Below are 19,449 nucleotides of genomic sequence, written 5' to 3' on the forward strand. Positions count from 1 at the left end.
TTCAGGTTACATACGCTTCAGGTTACAGACTCCGCTAACCCAGAAATAGTTATTCAGGTTAAGAACTTTGCTTCAGGATGAGAACAGAAATTGTGCTCCGGCGGTGCGGCGGCAGCAGGAGGCCCCATTAGCTAAAGTGGTGCTTCAGGTTAAGAACAGTTTCAGGTTAAGAACGGACCTCCGGAACAAATTAAGTACTTAACCCGAGGTACCACTGTATAACTGCAATGGTTTTCTCATTTGTATGATTATATTTGTATGAGAGCCAGTGTGGTGTAGTGGTTAAGAGCGGTAGTCTCGTAATCTGGTGAACCGGGTTCACTTCCCTGCTCCTCCACATGCAGCTGCTGGGTGACCTTGGGCCAGTCACACTTCTTTGAAGTCTCTCAGCCTCACTCGCCTCACAGAGTGTTTGTTGTGGGGGAGGAAGGGAAAGGAGAATGTTAGCCGCTTTGAGACTCCTTAAAGGGAGTGAAAGGCGGGATATCAAATCCAAACTCCTCCTCCTCCTCCTCCTCCTCTTCTTCTTCTTCTTCTTCTTCTATAGGTAAAAGTGAGGTTTTTGAGCTGGAGAAGGCAGAAAGTGAGGGAAGCAAGTGTCCTTTTTTATGATCAAAAACAAAACTGCACAGCATTTGCCAAACAGCAGGATTTATCTGTTTTGCTTTCCTCAAGCAGGGAGTAAAACCCACCAGGTTTCCATTTCAACTTTCCTAAAACTTTACCTTCTGTTTATTTTATTTATGTACATCTGTAGTCAGCTGCCTTCGGACAGATCAAGGAAGGTAACAGTATATTAATAGCAGACGGCTCAAGAACAATAACGAAATGCTAACATCCAGGTCCATAAAAGCTTAGACCAGGCGGCTACACCCCAGTCTCCCTTAAAGGGGGCTCCTATGTGAAACAGAGCTGTTTGACAGGCCTTATCCTAAAGTGACATGTTGAATCCATGTGCAATTTGATTTTTTAAAGGGTTACACCTCACATTCTGTTTCACCAGCTAGCTGAAGGCTCTTGGCTATCGATATAGCCACAGCCATATGGCTCAGTGCATGCGTGCCAAATAGTTCTGCTACAATACTGCTACAGTCGTACCTTGAAAGTTGAACGGAATCCGTTCCGGAACTCTGTTCGACTTCCAAAATGTTTGGAAACCAAGGCGCGGCTTCCGGTTGGCTGCAGGAAGCTCCTGCAGCCAATCGGAAGCTGCGGAAGCCGTGTCAGACGTTCAGCTTCCAAAGAATGTTTGCAAACCGAAACACTCACTTCTGGGTTTGCTGTGTTCGCGAGCCAAAATATTCAACTCGCAAGGCGTTGAACTTCTGAGGTTCAACTGTTCTGTCATGGGTTTGTGCCTCAGTGGGTTTGTGCCTACACCAGTGTGGTGTGCTGGTTAAGAGCGATAGTCTTGTAATCTGGTGAACCAGGTTCGCGTCTCCGCTCCTCCACATGCAGCTGCTGGGTGACATTGGGCTAGTCACACTTCTTTGAAGTCTCTCAGCTCCACTCACCTCACAGAGTGTTTGTTGTGGGGGTGGAAGGGAAAGGAGAATGTTAGCCGCTTTGAGACTCCTTCGGGTAGTGATAAAGCGGGATATCAAATCCAAACTCTTCTTCTTCTTCTTCGTCTTCTTCGTCTTCTTCGTCTTCTTCGTCTTCTTCGTCTTCGTCTTCACCACCAGAGAAGCACGTACATTCATTTCTGAGCATGACTGTGTTACTTCAGACATTGTCAATGGAACTTACTTTCAGGTAGCATGGTTTGGAAACTTTTACATCCATTGCTGAAAGAAATCTTTCAGTTTGCCATTTCCCATCAGCACAGATTGGATATGTTCTCTCTGGTTTGACTTGCACTGAGAAATCTTTATTTACAAAACTCAGTTAATGCATACAGATGGAAGCCGAGTTGACTGACAAAGCCAACTCAAGTTGGATTTATGCTGTTACGGTAGGCAAATGGCCAGAACCTCTTGCCTCTCCAATGGAAGGCAATTAATTTATCCAGTCTGCAATATTCACATTGCAAAATGCTAGCATGAAAGAACAGGGAGTTGGATTCTGTTTCCCCTCACAACAAATTCTTCCGTTCGTTTCTTTCAGCACCTTTTTCTGTAGATGGGTTCTGTCTTGAACAACTTGGCGCTACCATGTTTTGTACGCACTTCAGAATGACGACAAAAATAGGCAGCAGGGCTCTCCAACTTTTTTGAACCGGGGGCACATTTCAAATTTTGAGAGAGTGCTGGGGGCACCTGTCACAAAATGGCTGCCATGCGGTGCATGACATAAAACAAAATGAAACGTGTCATAACATCACCGCCGCTCTCATTTCATGGAAATTGCTTAGAAAGTAGCTGCACATTTTGCCCCGTAACTTTCTAGGAGGGTTAGACACACACACACACACACACACACACACACACATATATATATGCTCAGACACTGGGAACCTCCTCAGGGGCACCAATGAAAGCCATTGCTAGGTTGGTGACCTCTGAAACGGTCAAGAATTTTGGAGGACAAAGTTTACTTCTAGACAAAAAAAGGGTGTAATGACTTGGAGAGGAGGAATGAGCTGTTGTGTAGGGTCTCTTATGGGGAGTTTTGCTCCAAAATTCAAATCTTCCAAAAGTGTGTAATTACAATCTAGGCCACTCTGCTATGTCTGCAGATTTTTAAAATTAATTTTTTTTAAAAAAAAAAGTTAAACTCTGCACTGCACCTTAGTGTATCTATCCAGTTACGCTATCTGTGTGCTAAAAAAATGATTTAAGGCTATATATGACCTTATGTTCTTTGTGTGTTGATTCTGCAGTATGTCAGTTGCCTGGCAGGGTTGTTTAGAAAGATTGAGGGTGGCTGCCAAAGAAAAGTCTTTGCTGACAAGGAGATCATGCCCTTTATTAAAAATGTAGCTTTTAATTGTAAAATCACGTGTTTGTGGCTTGCTTTTAATCTAACTTAAGTAGCCTCTCATAAGCATATTATGATTAGCAAGTTGCCCTTTTCTTCCAAAGCTGAGGAAATCCCTCTTCTCATATGTATGATCTTATTTATTTATGCTCCTAATGCCCTGTAGTTCATATTAGTTTCTATGTTATACACAACCAGCTGTCTTTAAGCTTTTGCTTCTACAAACTATCAATGTTCTTAGTGCCTTTTTCTTTTTTAAAAATAATGTTTTTTATTTTTTATGGAGATTTTCTACTTTTTATAATATGTGATTACCAATATTGTATTTAGACACATGGGATAGCGCCTAAAATGTTTCTGTTCAACTAGACGTTTGGCTGATTAACATTGTGTGGCTTTTTGAATGTGTTAGTGGGTTATCATAGAAGGGTAGATTTGGAAGGGACCTGAAGGATCATCTAGTCCAACCCCCTGCAGCAGGAATATGCAGCTGTCTCATACCAGGATCGAACCTGCAACCATGGCATTATCAGCACCAAGCTCTAACCAACTGAGCTATCCAAGTTTGCTTTAGTTTTATTATGTGTTTTATTTATTTATTATGTATTTATTATGCAAACGACTCTGGGGTTTCAGCACTCATCTCACTTTATTGGCCGAGGGAGCCAGCGTACAGCTTCTGGGTCATGTGGCCAGCATGACTAAGCCGCTTCTGGCGAAGCAGAACAGCGCACGGAAATGCCATTTACCTTCCCACCAGAGCGGTACCTGTTTATCTACTTGCACTTTGACGTGCTTTTGAACTGCTAGGTTGGCAGGAGCAGGGACCAAGCAACAGGAGCTGACCCCGTCGCAGGGATTCAAACCACCGACCTTCTGATCGGCAAGCCCTAAGCTCAGTGGTTTATTTTTTTTTTTTATAAAGATTTTTTATTGCGTTTCTTTTCATAGATTAACAAATTTGTTTACATGGCAACATTCAAGAAACATTTTTTATATATATATATAAGGAAAAATAAAAACAAGAAAAAATATTATGAAACTTTCCTTAACATCTTTCAGCAATTCACTTTTGGACCTCCTCGCATCCTCTCAGCATTGCATTCATTGTTCTAGCCAGTTCAGCAATTTGTTATCTTGTTTCCCATCTTATTATACCTTTAAATGTATTATGTTACCAATTTCAAAAAATTGTAATTTAGTTTTAACATTCTTAATAAACATAATAATTTGTTTCAAATATTTCTCGTTTTTTCTATCAAAACTTACTTTATCATTTCTTAAAATAAATTGCGGAAACATAACATTTCTTAATCGTGCGCTATCTTAACATTCAAACAACTTATAATGTTTTTGCAAATAGTCCTTAAATTTTTTCCAGTCCTCCTCCATAGTTTCTTCGCTCAGATCTCGGATTCTGCCAGTCATTTCTGCCAACTCCATATAGTCCATCAACTGCGTCTGCCAGTCCTCCAGTGTGGGTAAATCTGGTGTTTTCCAGAACTTAGCGATGAGAATCCTAGCTGCTGTGGTTGCATACATAAACAAGGTTCTGTCCTTCTTTGGCACCTTCCGGTCCACCATGCCCAAGAGAAAGGCCTCTGGTTTCTTAGAGAAGGTATATCTAAATACCTTTTTCAGCTCATTATGTATGATTTCCCAAAAGGCCTTTACTTTCGGGCAGGTCCACCAGAGGTGAAAGAATGTCCCTTCTGCCTCCTTGCATTTCCAACACTTATTATCAGAAAGATGATATATTTTAGCCAGCTTGACTGGAGTCATGTACCACCGGTATACCATTTTCATAATGTTCTCTTTCAAGGCACTACATGCCGTGAATTTCATACCGGTGTTCCATAACCTTTCCCAGTCTTCAGACATAATGTTGTGTCCCACATCCTGTGCCCATTTTATCATAGCAGATTTAACTGTCTCATCCTGTGTGTTCCATTTAAGCAGCAAGTCATACATCCTCGAAAGTACCTTAGTCTTTGGTTCTAGCAGCTCCGTCTCCAGTTTCGATTTCTCCAACTGGAAACCCACTTTTCTGTCCATTTTAAATACCTCTTGAATTTGAGCATAATGTAGCCAATCTCGCACCTTACCTTTTAATTTGTCCTGGCTTTGGAGCTTCCAGTTATCTCCAACTCTTTCAATCAGTTCCCAATACTTTGGCCAGTAGGCCTCCATATTGGGCTTTTTTTTAGAAATCTTGGCTTCCACAGGTGATAACCACCTCGGGGTCTTGCTTTCTAATAAATCCTTGTACTTCATCCAGACGGCAAAAATTGATTTTCTGACAATATGATTTTTAAACAATTTATGGACCTTCGCCTTGTCATACCACAAGTATGCATGCCAACCATACACATTATCAAACCCTTCCAGATCTAGGACATCGGTGTTTTCCAACAGGAACCAATCCTTCAACCAGCAGAAGGCTGCAGCTTCATAGTACAACCTTAGGTCCGGCAGGGCAAACCCCCCTCTTTCTTTTGAGTCGGTTAGTATTTTAAATTTTATTCGGGGCTTTTTGCCCTGCCAGACAAACTTAGAAATATCCTTCTGCCATTTTCCAAAACATTCCATTCTGTCCACGACCTGAAGGGTCTGAAATAGAAATAGCATTTTAGGCAAAACACACATCTTTATAGCTGCGATTCGGCCTGACAAGGTAAGTTTCAATCTTGACCAAATATCCAAGTCTTTTTTAATTTCCAACCAACATTTTTCATAGTTATCTTTAAAAAGGTTTAAATTTTTAGTGGACAAGTATACCCCCAGGTATTTCACTTTTTTAACCACACTTAGCTCTGTCTCTTTCTGATACTCCTCTATCTCTGTAGGTGTCAGATTTTTGACCAAAACCTTAGTTTTTTGTTTGTTTAACTTAAATCCCGCCACCCGACCAAACTCCAAAATAAGTTCCAAAACTCTTTTTGTACTAGATACTGGCTCCTGTACTGTCAAGACTAGGTCATCTGCAAAGGCTTTCAGTTTGTATTGTTTCGCTCCGACCTCTATACCTTGCACCAGCTGGTCCTCCCTAATCATCTTCAGCAATACCTCCAGAACAGAAATAAATAGCAGAGGGGATAAAGGGCACCCCTGTCGTGTCCCTTTTTCAATTCGAAGTTCCTCCGATACCACATTGTTCACTATCAGTTTAGCTTTTTGTTCTAAATAGATTGCTTCTAATCCATTTTCAAACCCCCGTCCCACTCCCATCCCTTTCAAGTTCTTCTTCATAAACATCCAAGAAATGTTGTCAAATGCTTTCTCCGCATCAATAAAGATTAAAGCAGCCCTTGTATTTCTAATTCGCAACAGCTCCAAAATATCAATGATGTTCCTGGTATTGTCCGACATGTGTCTACCAGGGAGAAAGCCTGCTTGGTCCTTGTGAATTACTTCATTTAATACATTTTTAAGTCTACTTGCTAAAATGTCTGCAAAAATTTTGTAATCCACATTCAGGAGTGAGATGGGACGGTAGTTCTTAAGCTGAGTCTTTTCCCTTTCTGACTTGGGAATCAATGTGATAAATGCTTCTTTCCACGTTTCCGGTGCCTTCCTCCCCTCCATGATCTGGTTACAAACCTCCAACAACGGTTGTATCAAGAAATCCTTCAAAGTTTTGTAATATTTGGAGGTGAGTCCATCCGGGCCTGGAGATTTGCCCAGCTGCATGTTTTGGATGGCACCTTCAATTTCCTGTTGAGTTATTTTGCTGTTAAGAATTGATCTTTTATCTTGACTTATTTTAGGTAGTCCATTTGTTTCCAAAAATTGGTCCATTTCCGGTTCTTTCTGAGGCCCCTGTGCGTAGAGCTCTTTGAAATATCTGTGGAAGCACTTTCTTATTTCTTCTGGTTTCTGAACTATTTTTCCTTGAATCTCCAGATTTGTAACCGTATTTAACTTTTGTCTTTTTTTCAGCTGCCAAGCCAGCAACTTTCCACATTTATTTGCTGATTCAAACGATCTCTGCTTCATTTGTTTGATTTTCCACTCAATCTCTTGATTGATCAGTTTCGAATATTGTGCTTGATGAAATTTGATCTCTCTTAGCACCTCTTTAGATTTCGGTTTGGTTCTCAATTTTTTCTCTCCTTCACTTATTTTCTCTAAAATTTTTTCTTTTTTTCCATTCCAATATTTTCTTTTTATCGAATTCTGTTGAATCAGAAACCCTCTCATTACAGCTTTACTTGCATCCCAGATTGTTCTTTTCTCCACCGTAGTGTTCAAATTTATTTCAAAGTAGTCCTTTAGTGTTTTTTGGGCCTTCTTCACAATCTCTTGATCTCTTAACAAGGTGTCATTCATTCTCCATCTGAAGGATCCAGTTGGGAAAAGTCTCAGTTCCATTTTTATGGCATTGTGGTCGGAGCAGGTTTTTGGGCAGATTTCCACTTTTCTCGTTTTCGGAGCCAGCCCTCTAGATATCCAAATTTGGTCGATTCGTGTCCATGACAAGTGGGCCTCAGAAAAGAAAGTTCCTTCTTTACCCAAGGGGTTCTTTGTCCTCCAAATGTCAATCAAGTCCATATTGTCTGTCATTTCAAAGAAAGTTTTAGGGAGTCTGCCATCTGTTGTTAAGTTTTGATTTTGGGATTTGTCCATATTTGTAGACACCACCCCATTCATATCTCCCATCACAATAATATTAGCATAGTCCAAATAGTCCATCATTGTCTCATGCAGCTTCTTGTAGAATTCTGATTTTCCATCATTTGGCGCGTAAATTCCTAATATCAAAATCTTTTCCCCTTGTGTTTGAATTTCAATTGCGAGGATTCTTCCATGATCATCTTTAAATAAAAATTTTGGCGACAGGTTCTCCTTTGCATAAATTACAACACCTCTTTTTTTAACTTTATCTGATGAGATAAATTCTTGGCCAAGTCTTTTATTAATTAATACTTTCCTGTGGAGCCTAGTCACATGTGTTTCTTGCAAACATATTACATCCAATTGTTCTTTTTTTAGGATATGAAATATCCTTCTCCTTTTTTCCGGAGAATTCCCGCCATTTATGTTCCAACTAAGTAGCTGCAGAGACATCCTGTTCTATTTAAGATGTTCTTAAGATGGGGTGTCTTCCTTTTGTTCAGATCCCGAAGGTATAGGCGTTGGCCCACTTCCGGGCGGTGCTGGTGCTGGTAAAACTGGAAACCAATCCGCTCCTTTTTGGAGATCTTCTCCGTGGTCGTGAAGGAACCTTTGGTTATCTTCAGGTGTTCTTATTTTAACCTTCCTTTCTTTGTAGGTGAAGGATAATCCCTGTGGAAACTCCCACCTATAGGGGATTGCGTTGTGTCTCAGCAATTTTGCTAATTCTGTATAGGTGGCTCTAAGGTCCAGCAGCTGCCTCGGGATATCTCTGTAAATTTCCACTCTTTTGTCTTGTATTTCAATTGCTTTTTTGAAGTGAAGGCCTAGGATCTTGTCTCTCTCTTCCTTTGTTCTTAAAATTATCAAGCAGTCTCTGGATCTGTCTTTCCTTACCAGTCTTCCCAATCTATATGCCGAGACAATCTTAAAATCCGTGTCTTCCTTTAAACCCCAGAACTTCGAGAATTCCTGTGTTAAGTATCCAATCAAATCTCCTTGCTCGAGTTCTGGAATACCTCTCAATTTGATGTTGCTCTCACGATTTTTCAGTTCCACCATTGACAGATAGACTTGTTGTTCACCCACCTGTTTGTGCAGGGGCCTAACTTCTCCTTTTATTTCTTCAACCTCTTTTTGTAGGACTCCCACTTTCTGGATTGCTTCTCCAGCTAATTCTCGGTTTTCCGCTGTTGCTCCTTGCAATTTCTCTATGGCTTGCGTGTGCTGGGAAACTTGGTCAGTCAGTTTTTGGATCGAGGAAGTTGCTTTATCTATCTTCACAGACTGATCGTCCACCTTCTGATTTAAACTTGATAGTTGCTCCAATATTTGTTTTAATAGTGTGTCTGACCCACCTGCTGCCATATCTTCCTCAGTGGACTTCTCAGTTATTTCCCCTTGTTCTCTATGAGACACCAGTACAGCTGGAACCGACGAACGGCGTCCTTGGGTCAATGTTGTTTGTACAAATTGTGCTGGTCTTCTTTCCTTTTCCTTTTCTTTTTCCTTAGCTTCTTTAGTTTCCTTTGCTTTAGACGCTCTTGTTCTTCCTGCACCACTCATTACACATCTGTCAATGTTCAAGGTCAAATTGTCTATTGTTCCATGGGAAAGACAAATTCAGGAGTAAACAGCCAGTGAGATGGAATTCAAAACAAAAGTCAGTTCCCAGGATTTTGTAATCCGAAAGCCCTGTAGGGGGAGTGCCACCTAATTTCAAAGACAAGGAAGGAAGTAATCCGCCATTGAAGTTCCAAATTGTTTCAAAACAATAAATTCGTTAATCCAAAAGTCCCTTCACAAATTCAAGATCTCCCAAAGCACCTTTTATAAATCGACAAAGTTTCACGAAAGGTGCTTGTAACAGTATCCCAATCAGTCTTTTCTGCTCAAATGTAACAATTACTTTCTAGCACAGTTTGCAACTGTTTCCGCAGTTTGACACAGTCTCTCTCTCTGGCAGCCCGACAATCTGGCTCTTTAAAAGTACAGCCCAAAGAAGAAAAAAGATAGGAGGAAAGTCACCATCTGCTGCTTCTTTTAGTCAATGTCCATTTCCACCTTGAGCTCAATAAAAAAGGCAAATTTTATAGCACGAAAAAGTTTAAACTTCCCAAAGTCCCGTTTCAAATGCTTCCGTTTCTAAAAGCTTTGCTTTGATCTTGTCAGCAATGTCGGAAGACGGACTTCCCTTTTCTCGTCTCCCGCTTTCAGCCAAATTAACCGAATTTCTTTGCCAAATTTTAAACCCCTTTACTCACGGGTATGTTGCTTGCAGTTTAGCGTTGATTTTAGGAAGAAGGATCAGCGCTCATCTGTAACAGCCGCGCGGCTTCGCTTCCGCGGAAAGAGCGATGAACTCACAGCACCGCTACCCCTCCTTCACTCCGGGTCTCCTTACGGGGTCCCTTCTGTGCTTTCGGAGCAGCTTCTGGTGCCCGCCGAGTCCCACGGCCACGGGCTCACTCTACCCGTGGTTTATCTTGATGGGTCGTCGCTATGCCGCAGCGACCGACCCTTTTCCGCGGAGCCCCTCTTCAGAGCCCGAAGAGGACCGCCATTACAGTTTCGCGCCGCCCCCGGAAGTCGATCCCTAAGCTCAGTGGTTTAGACCACAGTGCCACCTGCGTCCCTCTGCTTTTCCTTAGGTCATCCCTATTTTCATTGGAGAAATATTGAAGGGTATGGAGTTATGCAACACCTCCCCCCCCCCCAGTTAAGGAGACAAGTAACTATACAACTGTTAGAAGACGTCTGAAGGCTGCCCTGTATAGGGAAGTATTTTAAAAATATTTAATGCGTTATGATTTTTTTATATATTTTGGAAGCTGCCCAGAGTGGCTGGGGCAGCTCACTCAGATTGATGAGGTATAAAATGATAAAATTGCTATTATTATTATGGAATGTTGTTGTTTAGTCGTTTAGTCATGTCCAACTCTTCGTGACCCCATGGACCAGAGCATGTCAGGCACTCCTGTCTTCCACTGCCTCCCGCAGTTTGGTCTTCTTTCAGTCCATGGGACTCTCAAGAGTCTCCTCCAGCACCATAATTCAAAAGCATCAATTCTTCTGTAATCAGCCTTCTTTATGGTCCAGCTCTCACTTCCATACATCACTACTGGGAAAACCATGGCTTTAACTGTACGGACCTTTGTTGGCAAGGTGATGTCTCTGCTTTTTAAGATACTGTCTACGTTTGCCATCACCTTTCTCCCAAGGAGCAGGCGTCTTTTAATTTCATGACTGCTGTCACCATCTGCAGTGATCATGGAGCCCAAGAAAGTAAAATCTTTCACTGTCTCCATTTCTTCCTCTTCTATTTGCCAGGAGGTGATGGGACCAGTAGCCATGATCTTCATTTTTTTACTATGGAATAGGCTGTCCTTATTGTTATTGGAGAAATGTTGGAGGGTATGAAATTTATACAAGTACCTACTGAGAAGATCCATTAAAAGCAGCTTTACTGAAAGAAATTACAGCCGTACCTTGAAAGCTGGATGGAATCCATTCCGGAAATCCATTTGACTTCCAAAATGTTCAAAAACCTAATCATGGCCTCTGATTGGCTGCAGAAGCTGCAGAAGCCCCGTCAGACGTTCAGGTTCCAAAAGAATGTTCACAAACGGAACAATTACTTCCGGGTTTGCGGTGTTCAGGAGTCAAAACGTCTGAGTTCCAGGGCATTCGGGATCCAAGGTACAACTGTATTATGAAAATAACATCTATTGGGGGTGAGGGGTAATTTTTATCCTCACCCACAGGACGCCATATTACCAAAGTCTGCCCTGGTACTTTTATAGTTATATGTATAAACCATATCTTAAGAAGTAAAAATTCTGTGCTTTGCTCAATGCCAAATTTAAATTCAGCAAATCCGCATATATTTCCTTTGCTTTTTTTCTCTACTTCTGTTAGTTGTGGGGAGGGTTCCATTAAACCGAAACCACAACCCTGATCATTGGATGTTTCTGCTTGAGGCACACACTGGCTTCTGAGATCTTAAATGTAATTTGCCTACACCCATTAGAGCCTATTCCCACAGCTATAAGATGAGGAAACCTCTTTTTTTTTTTTAAAAAAAAAAATGCTGTTCAAATATATCACCATTTTGAAATCTGTGGTTTTCTGTGATTGTGAGGAGTTGCCAAATACATAGAAGCTTGAGTGCGGTTAGTGATTTCTCAGATAATAAGAGCTCCACAAATCCAGAACTGGAGAAATTGAAGTCTGCTAATCCTGGGCGTGCTCGGAAAGCTGTAGAGAAATCTACCAAGACAGCAGCAGCGGCAAGCCATTTCTTTCCATGTCTTGTTGGATCCGGATCGAAGAAAGCAGTTTATCCAACCCCTCGTGACCTTGGAAAGGAAATCTCTTGCATTATCAGCCAGGCTCTTAAGAGTTCACTCCAGTTGCTTTTGGCTGCATGCATGGCGACCATCACCTCAGGGACTGGAAGGCTGACTTGGAGAAAGGCCCTTGTTTTTCCAAGGCTTTTATAGAGTTGAAAGGCTGCCTGATGGTAGTCTTTTATGCACACGACATTGGGAGAAAGTTATATTGCATATTCGACAATATTTTCCGCTCAGGGTGGGGTGGGGGCGCTAATGGAAGAGGCAGCTTCGTTGACTGATAATTGCATCCCTCCTCCCTGCCCCAAACTGGCAGCAGAGAGCAGCACACAAGCCTAGTTAGCTCTTGGCTGGCCAGTGCTGGAAGCTTGAGCGATCGTAGAGAAACAAGCAGTTTTATTCCCTTCAGTCCATAAAACTCCCTTGTAATGACTTCAGGGCTGAGTGAAGGTTTCCTTGAAACCACTGCAGCATCTAGAACACCTTGGAATATCTCCTGAGTCCAAGAAAAGACTCCATCATGGTTTGGGAGCTAAAGGAGAATGATAGTTTATTTTCCCCCATCATATGGCCTTGTGGCAACTCTGAGAAGGCTTGGTGTTGTGTCCCAAGAGCTCTCAGGAAGTGGCAATACTCTCCTCAGGACCCTAGACTTTATCTAATAGATGAGAACTCATGAGGTGAGGGAGAGCAGGAAGGCAAGGCAACGCAGAAGGGATTTCTGCCCTACTTCCCTTCCATATTCCTGTCAGTAGCTCACGGATTCCCACTATTTCATATTGCACATTCATGGTTGCGACTGGTTCCCAGTGCTTTGAGACTCCTGGAATAATGTTCATGCAATATGGTATGGCTACTAACTGAGCTTAGAAACGGTCGTGTGGCGAGGTGCGAGAGTAGCCATCTGAAAAATGGCGTGATTGAATCGCACTGTTGGAGCAAACTAAAGTAAGCCCTGCTCCCAGAACAAAAATGTCCCTGATTTTCAAACATTGGCAGGATTTGAGCATGGGTGTCCCAAGCCGAGATGTAGTATACTATTAGACTTTTCTGTCTATTAAATCATGGCTAGTGTGGTATTTTTAAAAAACCCTGCCAAATTCCTTTGCTGCTTGTTTATTTCAGTAATGAAAAAAGCAGAGTGTTCTCTGTCGGCCAAGGTATTTTACTGTTGTGGTTTTCATATAAGATAGGGGTGGTCAGGCAATGTTCCAGGGAATCCTCAGGTACCTCAGATGCTTATTGGGCATTTGGTGAGAAGATCAGGAATGAAAAACACTTGGAGCAAGATTGCCCCTCTGTTGGTAATTTACCTAGCTTTCCTTAACTCATTCAGCCAGTGGGCCAAAAGACTGCTGCTGTGTTCTTGAGCCATCTAGAAAAATTGTGATAGTACAGATCAGCAGGCTGAGAGAAGCAGCTGCTTGGGGTGGAAGGAGATCTAGATCAGTCCATTCTCTACCTCGTGCCCCTTCATGCCAAAAATAGCAGATCAGCTTAGCTGTTTAATTGGACTATTCATGTGTAGCACATTGGGACGCGGGTGGCGCTGTGGGTTAAACCACAGAGCCTAGGACTTGCCGATCAGAAGGTTGGCGGTTTGAATCCCAGTGACGGGGTGAGCTCCCATTGCTCGGTCCCTGCTCCTGCCAACCTAGCAGTTTGAAAGCACGCCAAAGTGCAAGTAGATAAATAGGTACCGCTCCAGTGGGAAGGTAAACGGTGTTTCTGTGCGCTGCTCTGGTTCGCCAGAAGCAGCTTAGTCATGCTGGCCACATGACCCGGAAGCTGTCTGCAGACAAACGCCGGCTCCCTCGGCCAAAAAAGCGAAATGAGCGCCGCAACCCCAGAGTCTGTCACAACTGAACCTAATGGTCAGGGGTCCCTTTACCTTTTCCTATGTGTAGCACGGTCAACCTGTTGGATAGTACATATTTGCTGTATGTCATGGATCATGCTTTATCCCACCCCCACCCCCCTCAGATTTGTACAGCAGGCTGGACAATGCCATGCCAAACACACTTATGCCTAGTGTGTGTGGTGCTGTGGTCTAAACCACTGAGCCTCTTGGGCTTGTCGATCAGAAAGTCGGCGGTTCGAATCCCTGCAATGGGGTGAGCTCCCGTTGCTCTATCCTAGCTCCTGCCAACCTAGCAGTTTGAAAGCATGCCAGGGCACGTAGATAAATAGGTACCGCTGCGGCAGGAAGGTACTGTAATTTTCGCTCCAAAACACGCACTTTTTTGCTCCTAGAAAGTAAGGGAAAATGCCTGTGCGTGTTAAGGAGCGAATGCACTCGACTGGATCCATGGCTGCCGTCAGTCAAGCAAAGCGGAGCCGCTTGCAGGGCTTTGCACTGCTCTAGCTTTGCTTGCTTTACAGCCAGGAGGAGGGGGAGGAGCCGAGGAGGGAGGGAGGGAAGGAGAGCCATGGCAGCAAAGCGGGCAGCAGCCGCTTACACGCGAGGAGGGACAGACGGGAGCCATAGGGAGCCGGAAAAGTGCTGCGTAGCCAGCAACAGCTGCTGCAGCCTCAGCTAGCAACCCTCTCTAAACGGAGCAATGAGGCTGCAGAGGGACGGCAGGGAACAGGAGGGCTCTGAGCCACAAGCACAGTGAAAACCAGTAAAAAAGTTTTTTAAAAGGCTGCTGGGGACAGGAGGGCACGGGATGAGGGAGAGAGGGAAATTACGATTCTCCCAGCGTCTCAGCTGATCCGCTGAGCAGGACTTGGGTTGCAGGGGATTCGCCATTAGCTGCGTAAAGCAGCAAAGAGGGAGAGAAGGAGCAAAGTGGGAGAGGAAAGGAGCTGCTTACACTGCTGTAAGTGGCTGCTGTCCGGTTGGCTCCTTTAAAGCAACAGTGCTCTTTCCCTCCCCCCTCCCCTCTCAGCTCGAAAAGCTCCTTTTCCACACACCCCACTCGAGCTCCTTCTCCCCTTTAACCGCTCGCCTGCATCATGAGCCACATCCTTCTCCACACACCCCACGCGTGTTCTTTCTCCCTTAAATCCCTCTCCTGCATCATTAGCCACATCCTTCTCCACACACCCCACGCGTGTTCCTTCTCCCCTTTAACCGCTCGCCTGCATCATTAGCCACATCCTTCTCCACACACCCCACGCGTGTTCCTTCTCCCCTTAAATCCCTCTCCTGCATCATTAGCCACATCCTTCTCCACACACCCCACGCGTGTTCCTTCTCCCCTTTAACCGCTCGCCTGCATCATTAGCCACATCCTTCTCTACACACCCCCACGCATGCTCCTTGTCCCTTGAATGCTTTTCCTTCCCTCCCCACTTAAAACATGGTTACAAAGCACGGATCCACATGGATCCTCAGGATTTTTGCACTGGGTCACCCCAAGTTCACCATCAGATCACATAGCATGTCCATGGCTACAGCCTGCACCAAAAAAATCACACACCCACTGTTTCATGGGGCTGCAATGGCGCAAAAACGTGGTTACAAAGCATGGATCCACATGGATCCTCAGGATTTTTGCATTGGGCTACCCCAAACTCACCGTCAGATCACGTTTGTGGCCACAGCATGAACCACAAAAATCATACATCCACTGTTTCGTTTAGAATATTATTTTCTTGCTTTCCTCCTCTAAAAACTATGTGCGTGTTATGGTCAGGTGCGTGTTATAGAGCGAAAAATACGGTAAGTATTTCTGTGTGCTCTGGCTTCTGGCATGGTGTCCCATTGCAGCAGAAGCAGTTTAGTCATGCTGGCCACATGACCTGGAAAGCTGTCTGTGGACAAACGCCGGCTCCCTTGGCCTGAAAGTGAGATGAGTGCCACAACCCCATAGTCGCCTTTGACTGTCAGTCAGTCAGTCAGTCAGTTTTATTGCACATAGCCAAAGGCTGCCACAATGTACACAGAAAATATACTGGATTGATACAAAAGACTTAAAACATTTATACTATCAAAACATTACGTACTCTAAACAGAGCTATAAAAGTATCCCAATATACAAATCAAGGCATTAAACAATAAAATTCATAAGCTAAAATCATCGCATGGCCACTAATATATCAAAAAACAATGTCGATTAATACAGTGTGCAGTTTATACTTGGAGTTTGGTGACAAAGATAGAGCATAGCCTGATGTAGATAGTTAGGTAAGGTAAAGGTACCCCTGCCCATACGGGCCAGTCTTGCCAAACTCTAGGGTTGTGTGCTCATCTCACTCTATAGGCCGGGAGTCAGCGCTGTCTGCAGAAACTTCTGGGTCACGTGGCCAGCGTGACAAGCTGCATCTGGCGAGCCAGCACAGCACACGGAACGCCGTTTACCTTTCCGCTGGTAAGCGGTCCCTATTTATCTACTTGCACCCAGGGGGTGCTTTCGAACTGCTAGGTTGGCAGGCGCTGGGACAGAACGACGGGAGCGCACCCCGCCACGGGGATTCAAACCGCCGACCATGCGATCGGCAAGTCCTAGGCGCTGAGGTTTTACCCACAGCGCCACCCGCGTCCCCAATGTAGATAGTTAGGGTCAAATAAATTCATCTCCTTTGACTGGACTTAACCATCCAGGGGTGCTATACCTTTTACTTTTTATATCTGTAAGCAATGAAGTTGTGGCCTAATTTGAACCCAGGGTGCTTGCCAGAGTCCTTATTTACCTGTCACTTGAGATAAGAGGGCAGCAGGTCAGGTCGCTTGGGCACACAATTCAGCTTCAAACTGATAAGTATTCAGACACCTCAACATGGTTCTAACGTTACCCTTAGAGTTTTGGTGCATGTTGACATTTCAGGCATTCATTTTATCTTTATGCCACTTTTCCACACACAAACACAAAAATCATGCTCCAAGCAGCCTACAACAAAGAAGACAGGAAGGCATTTCAAACAAACACCACAAAAACAATTTCATAATAACAGAGCAAAACAATATCAGATATAATAGCATGCAAAAAGCCACATTTTCAGCCGTAGGCCGGTCCACCGTCCCTCAGACCATGTGGTGGGCCGGACTATATATTTTTTTTGGGGGGGGGAGGTACGAATTCCTATGCCCCACAAATAACCCAGAGATGCATTTTTCTTTGTTTTTTATCTTTTCTTTTCTTTCATTCTTAGTTTCGTGTTTTAATCTGTAAGATTTGGAATTGTTTCTTTCTTGTTTTGGCGTATTGTTATATTTTGTTGTTAATATTAATAAATATTATTTTTAAAAAATTAAACAAAAGCACACATTCTACTCATGTAAAAAAACCAGGCAGGCCCCACAGATAACCCAGAGATGCATTTTAAATAAAAGCACACATTCTACTCATGTAAAAACACGCTGCTTCCCAGACCATCCGCGGGCCGGATTGAGAAGGCGATTGGGCCACATCTGGCCCATGGGCCTTAGGTTGCCTACCCCTGTTTCAGTACTATAAAGGTAACAAGCTTACATAAACAGCATCCAAGAGCAAATATAACAAGGGAGCATCATAGTTTCGCTTTGGTCCTAGAAGCATCCCTCCTATTGTGTTACACTTACTTTTTGTCTGTGCCACATTTGATCTTGACCTCAGCCATTTAATGTGCTCCTCCACCGGTTCAAAAGAAGCCCATTTGAGAGTCTAAACAAGGGTTTTAACTATCCTGTCCTTGCGCTGTTTTTCTAGTGGGAAGGGACTCCTTGTGTGGTCTCTTTCCTTCTGCCACAAATGCAAGTCAGTATCTCTCACAATTGCTCTTTGTGTAAACACAGAGTCCAACATGCGCATGCACATATGCAGAAACCAGTTAAATATTTATGCCTGAGAGATGATCTCATAGATTGTCTCTGTATGGAGGAATCCTTCTTTCTGATTTGATATGTGGACAACATCACTCCTTTTGCGTTGTTTTAAGAACTGTTTTAAAGCTATGATGTAGCTTTTAAAGGACTGTTCCAAAACTCCTTATTGTGTCACTCTGGGGCTTGTTTTGTGGTTTCTAATACAGTGGTACCTTGGGTTAAGAACTTAATTCGTTCTGGGGGTCTGTTCTTAACCTGAAACTGTTCTTAACCTGAAGCACCAATTTAGCTAATGGGGCCTCCCGCTGCTGCCGCACCGCCAGAGCACGATTTCTGTTCTCATCCTGAAGCAAAGTTCTTAATCTGCGGTAATGTTTCTGGGTTAGCGGAGTCTGTAACCTGAAGCGTATGTAACCTGAAGTGTATGTAACCCGAGGTACCACTGTATCAGAATATGTTATTAACAGCAGTGTTGCAAATGCATTTTCACAAGTTACTTGTCCCCAAAATGTTTTCCTAACCTGCCTGCCCATACATAGTTGTTTGTGGTATATTGACGGTTGGAAAAGGAGAAAATAGCAGCCTCTTTCAAGTGACAAAGTCTATCTAGCCACCTGGGGTTACTTCTCACTTGTTCCAACTGTCTCGGGTAAACAGCTATTTGCAACTTGACTGTGAGATTGTCCAGCTCCACAAGTTGTCTTCTTTTATTCTGACTCTCTACCCTGTCATGGCCAAATTCTGTGTTTGAGAACATAAAAGGGCTAATAAAATCTTTGTGAGAATTCAGCTCCCCTTCCCTGCTTTCTCTCTGATGATATAGGCATGATATAGTGCAGCACGATTGCTCTTGTTTGATGTAATAACTAGTACAGTAATGGATCAACTTGATGAGAGATCACCAGCTCAACCATGTCTGAGGCTTGATATACTTGTTTTCATTTATATCTAAATGCATGTTGTGTGTTTTCATCATCATCATAGAACTGTAGATTTGGAAGAGACCACAAGGATCATCGAGTCCAACCCTCTGCAATGGAGGAATCATTTGGCCAACATAGGGCTTGATTAAAAGTCATGGTCTACCAACTGAGCTATCTCAGATGGGCCTTTGGCTTGACCCAGCAGCCTCTTCTTACGTTCTTAGCTCTCTCTTTTTTAATTTCACAGGATATCTGGAGACGACAAGCGATGCTAGTAGATTTCATCTAACAACTTTTGTTGCTACTTGTCTCATTTTCTTCTCTTAATGGGTTTTAATATTGGCTTTAGAATACTTATTTAGAATAGCCAATTCCAATGGGATGATGATGATGATGATTACAGTGGTATACCTCGGCTTAAGTACTTAATTCATTCCAGAGGTCCGTTCTTAACCTGAAACTGTTCTTAACCTGAAGCACCACTTTAGCTAATGGGGCCTCCTGCTGCCGCCGCACTGCCGGAGCACAATTTCTGTTCTTATCCTGAAGCAAAGTTCTTAACCTGAAGCACTATTTCTGGGTTAGCGGAGTCTGTAACCTGAAGTGTATGTAACCTGAAGCGTATGTAACCTGAAGCGTATGTAACCCGAAGTGTATGTAACCCGAGGTACCACTTTATTACATTCTTTGAAGTGTTGATCTCTATCCTTATGCTGGCTATTTGCAGTAATAAACATTGACTGACTTGACTCTATCGTGTATCACAAAATACTTCTGAATTCTGCTTTAAAGTGGCTTGACATGCTATTCAAAGCACTTTGGGACACATGGGACGAGGTGTGTTTGAACGCTTGGGTCAAGGCCAGTGGGAGGATTGTCTGCTTTTGTACAT

At 43.3% G+C, this 19,449-nt stretch overlaps 1 protein-coding gene across 2 annotated transcripts in view; it reads left to right on the forward strand.

Moving 5' to 3' along the window:
- FBXL7 (F-box and leucine rich repeat protein 7) overlaps positions 1-19,449 on the forward strand; it is a 218,190-nt gene that overhangs the window by 78,450 nt on the left and 120,291 nt on the right. The gene's annotated exons all lie outside the window — the stretch shown is intronic.

This window comes from Podarcis bocagei (assembly GCF_964188305.1).
Source record: "Podarcis bocagei genome assembly, chromosome: 8".
Classification (NCBI taxonomy): domain Eukaryota; kingdom Metazoa; phylum Chordata; class Lepidosauria; order Squamata; family Lacertidae; genus Podarcis; species Podarcis bocagei.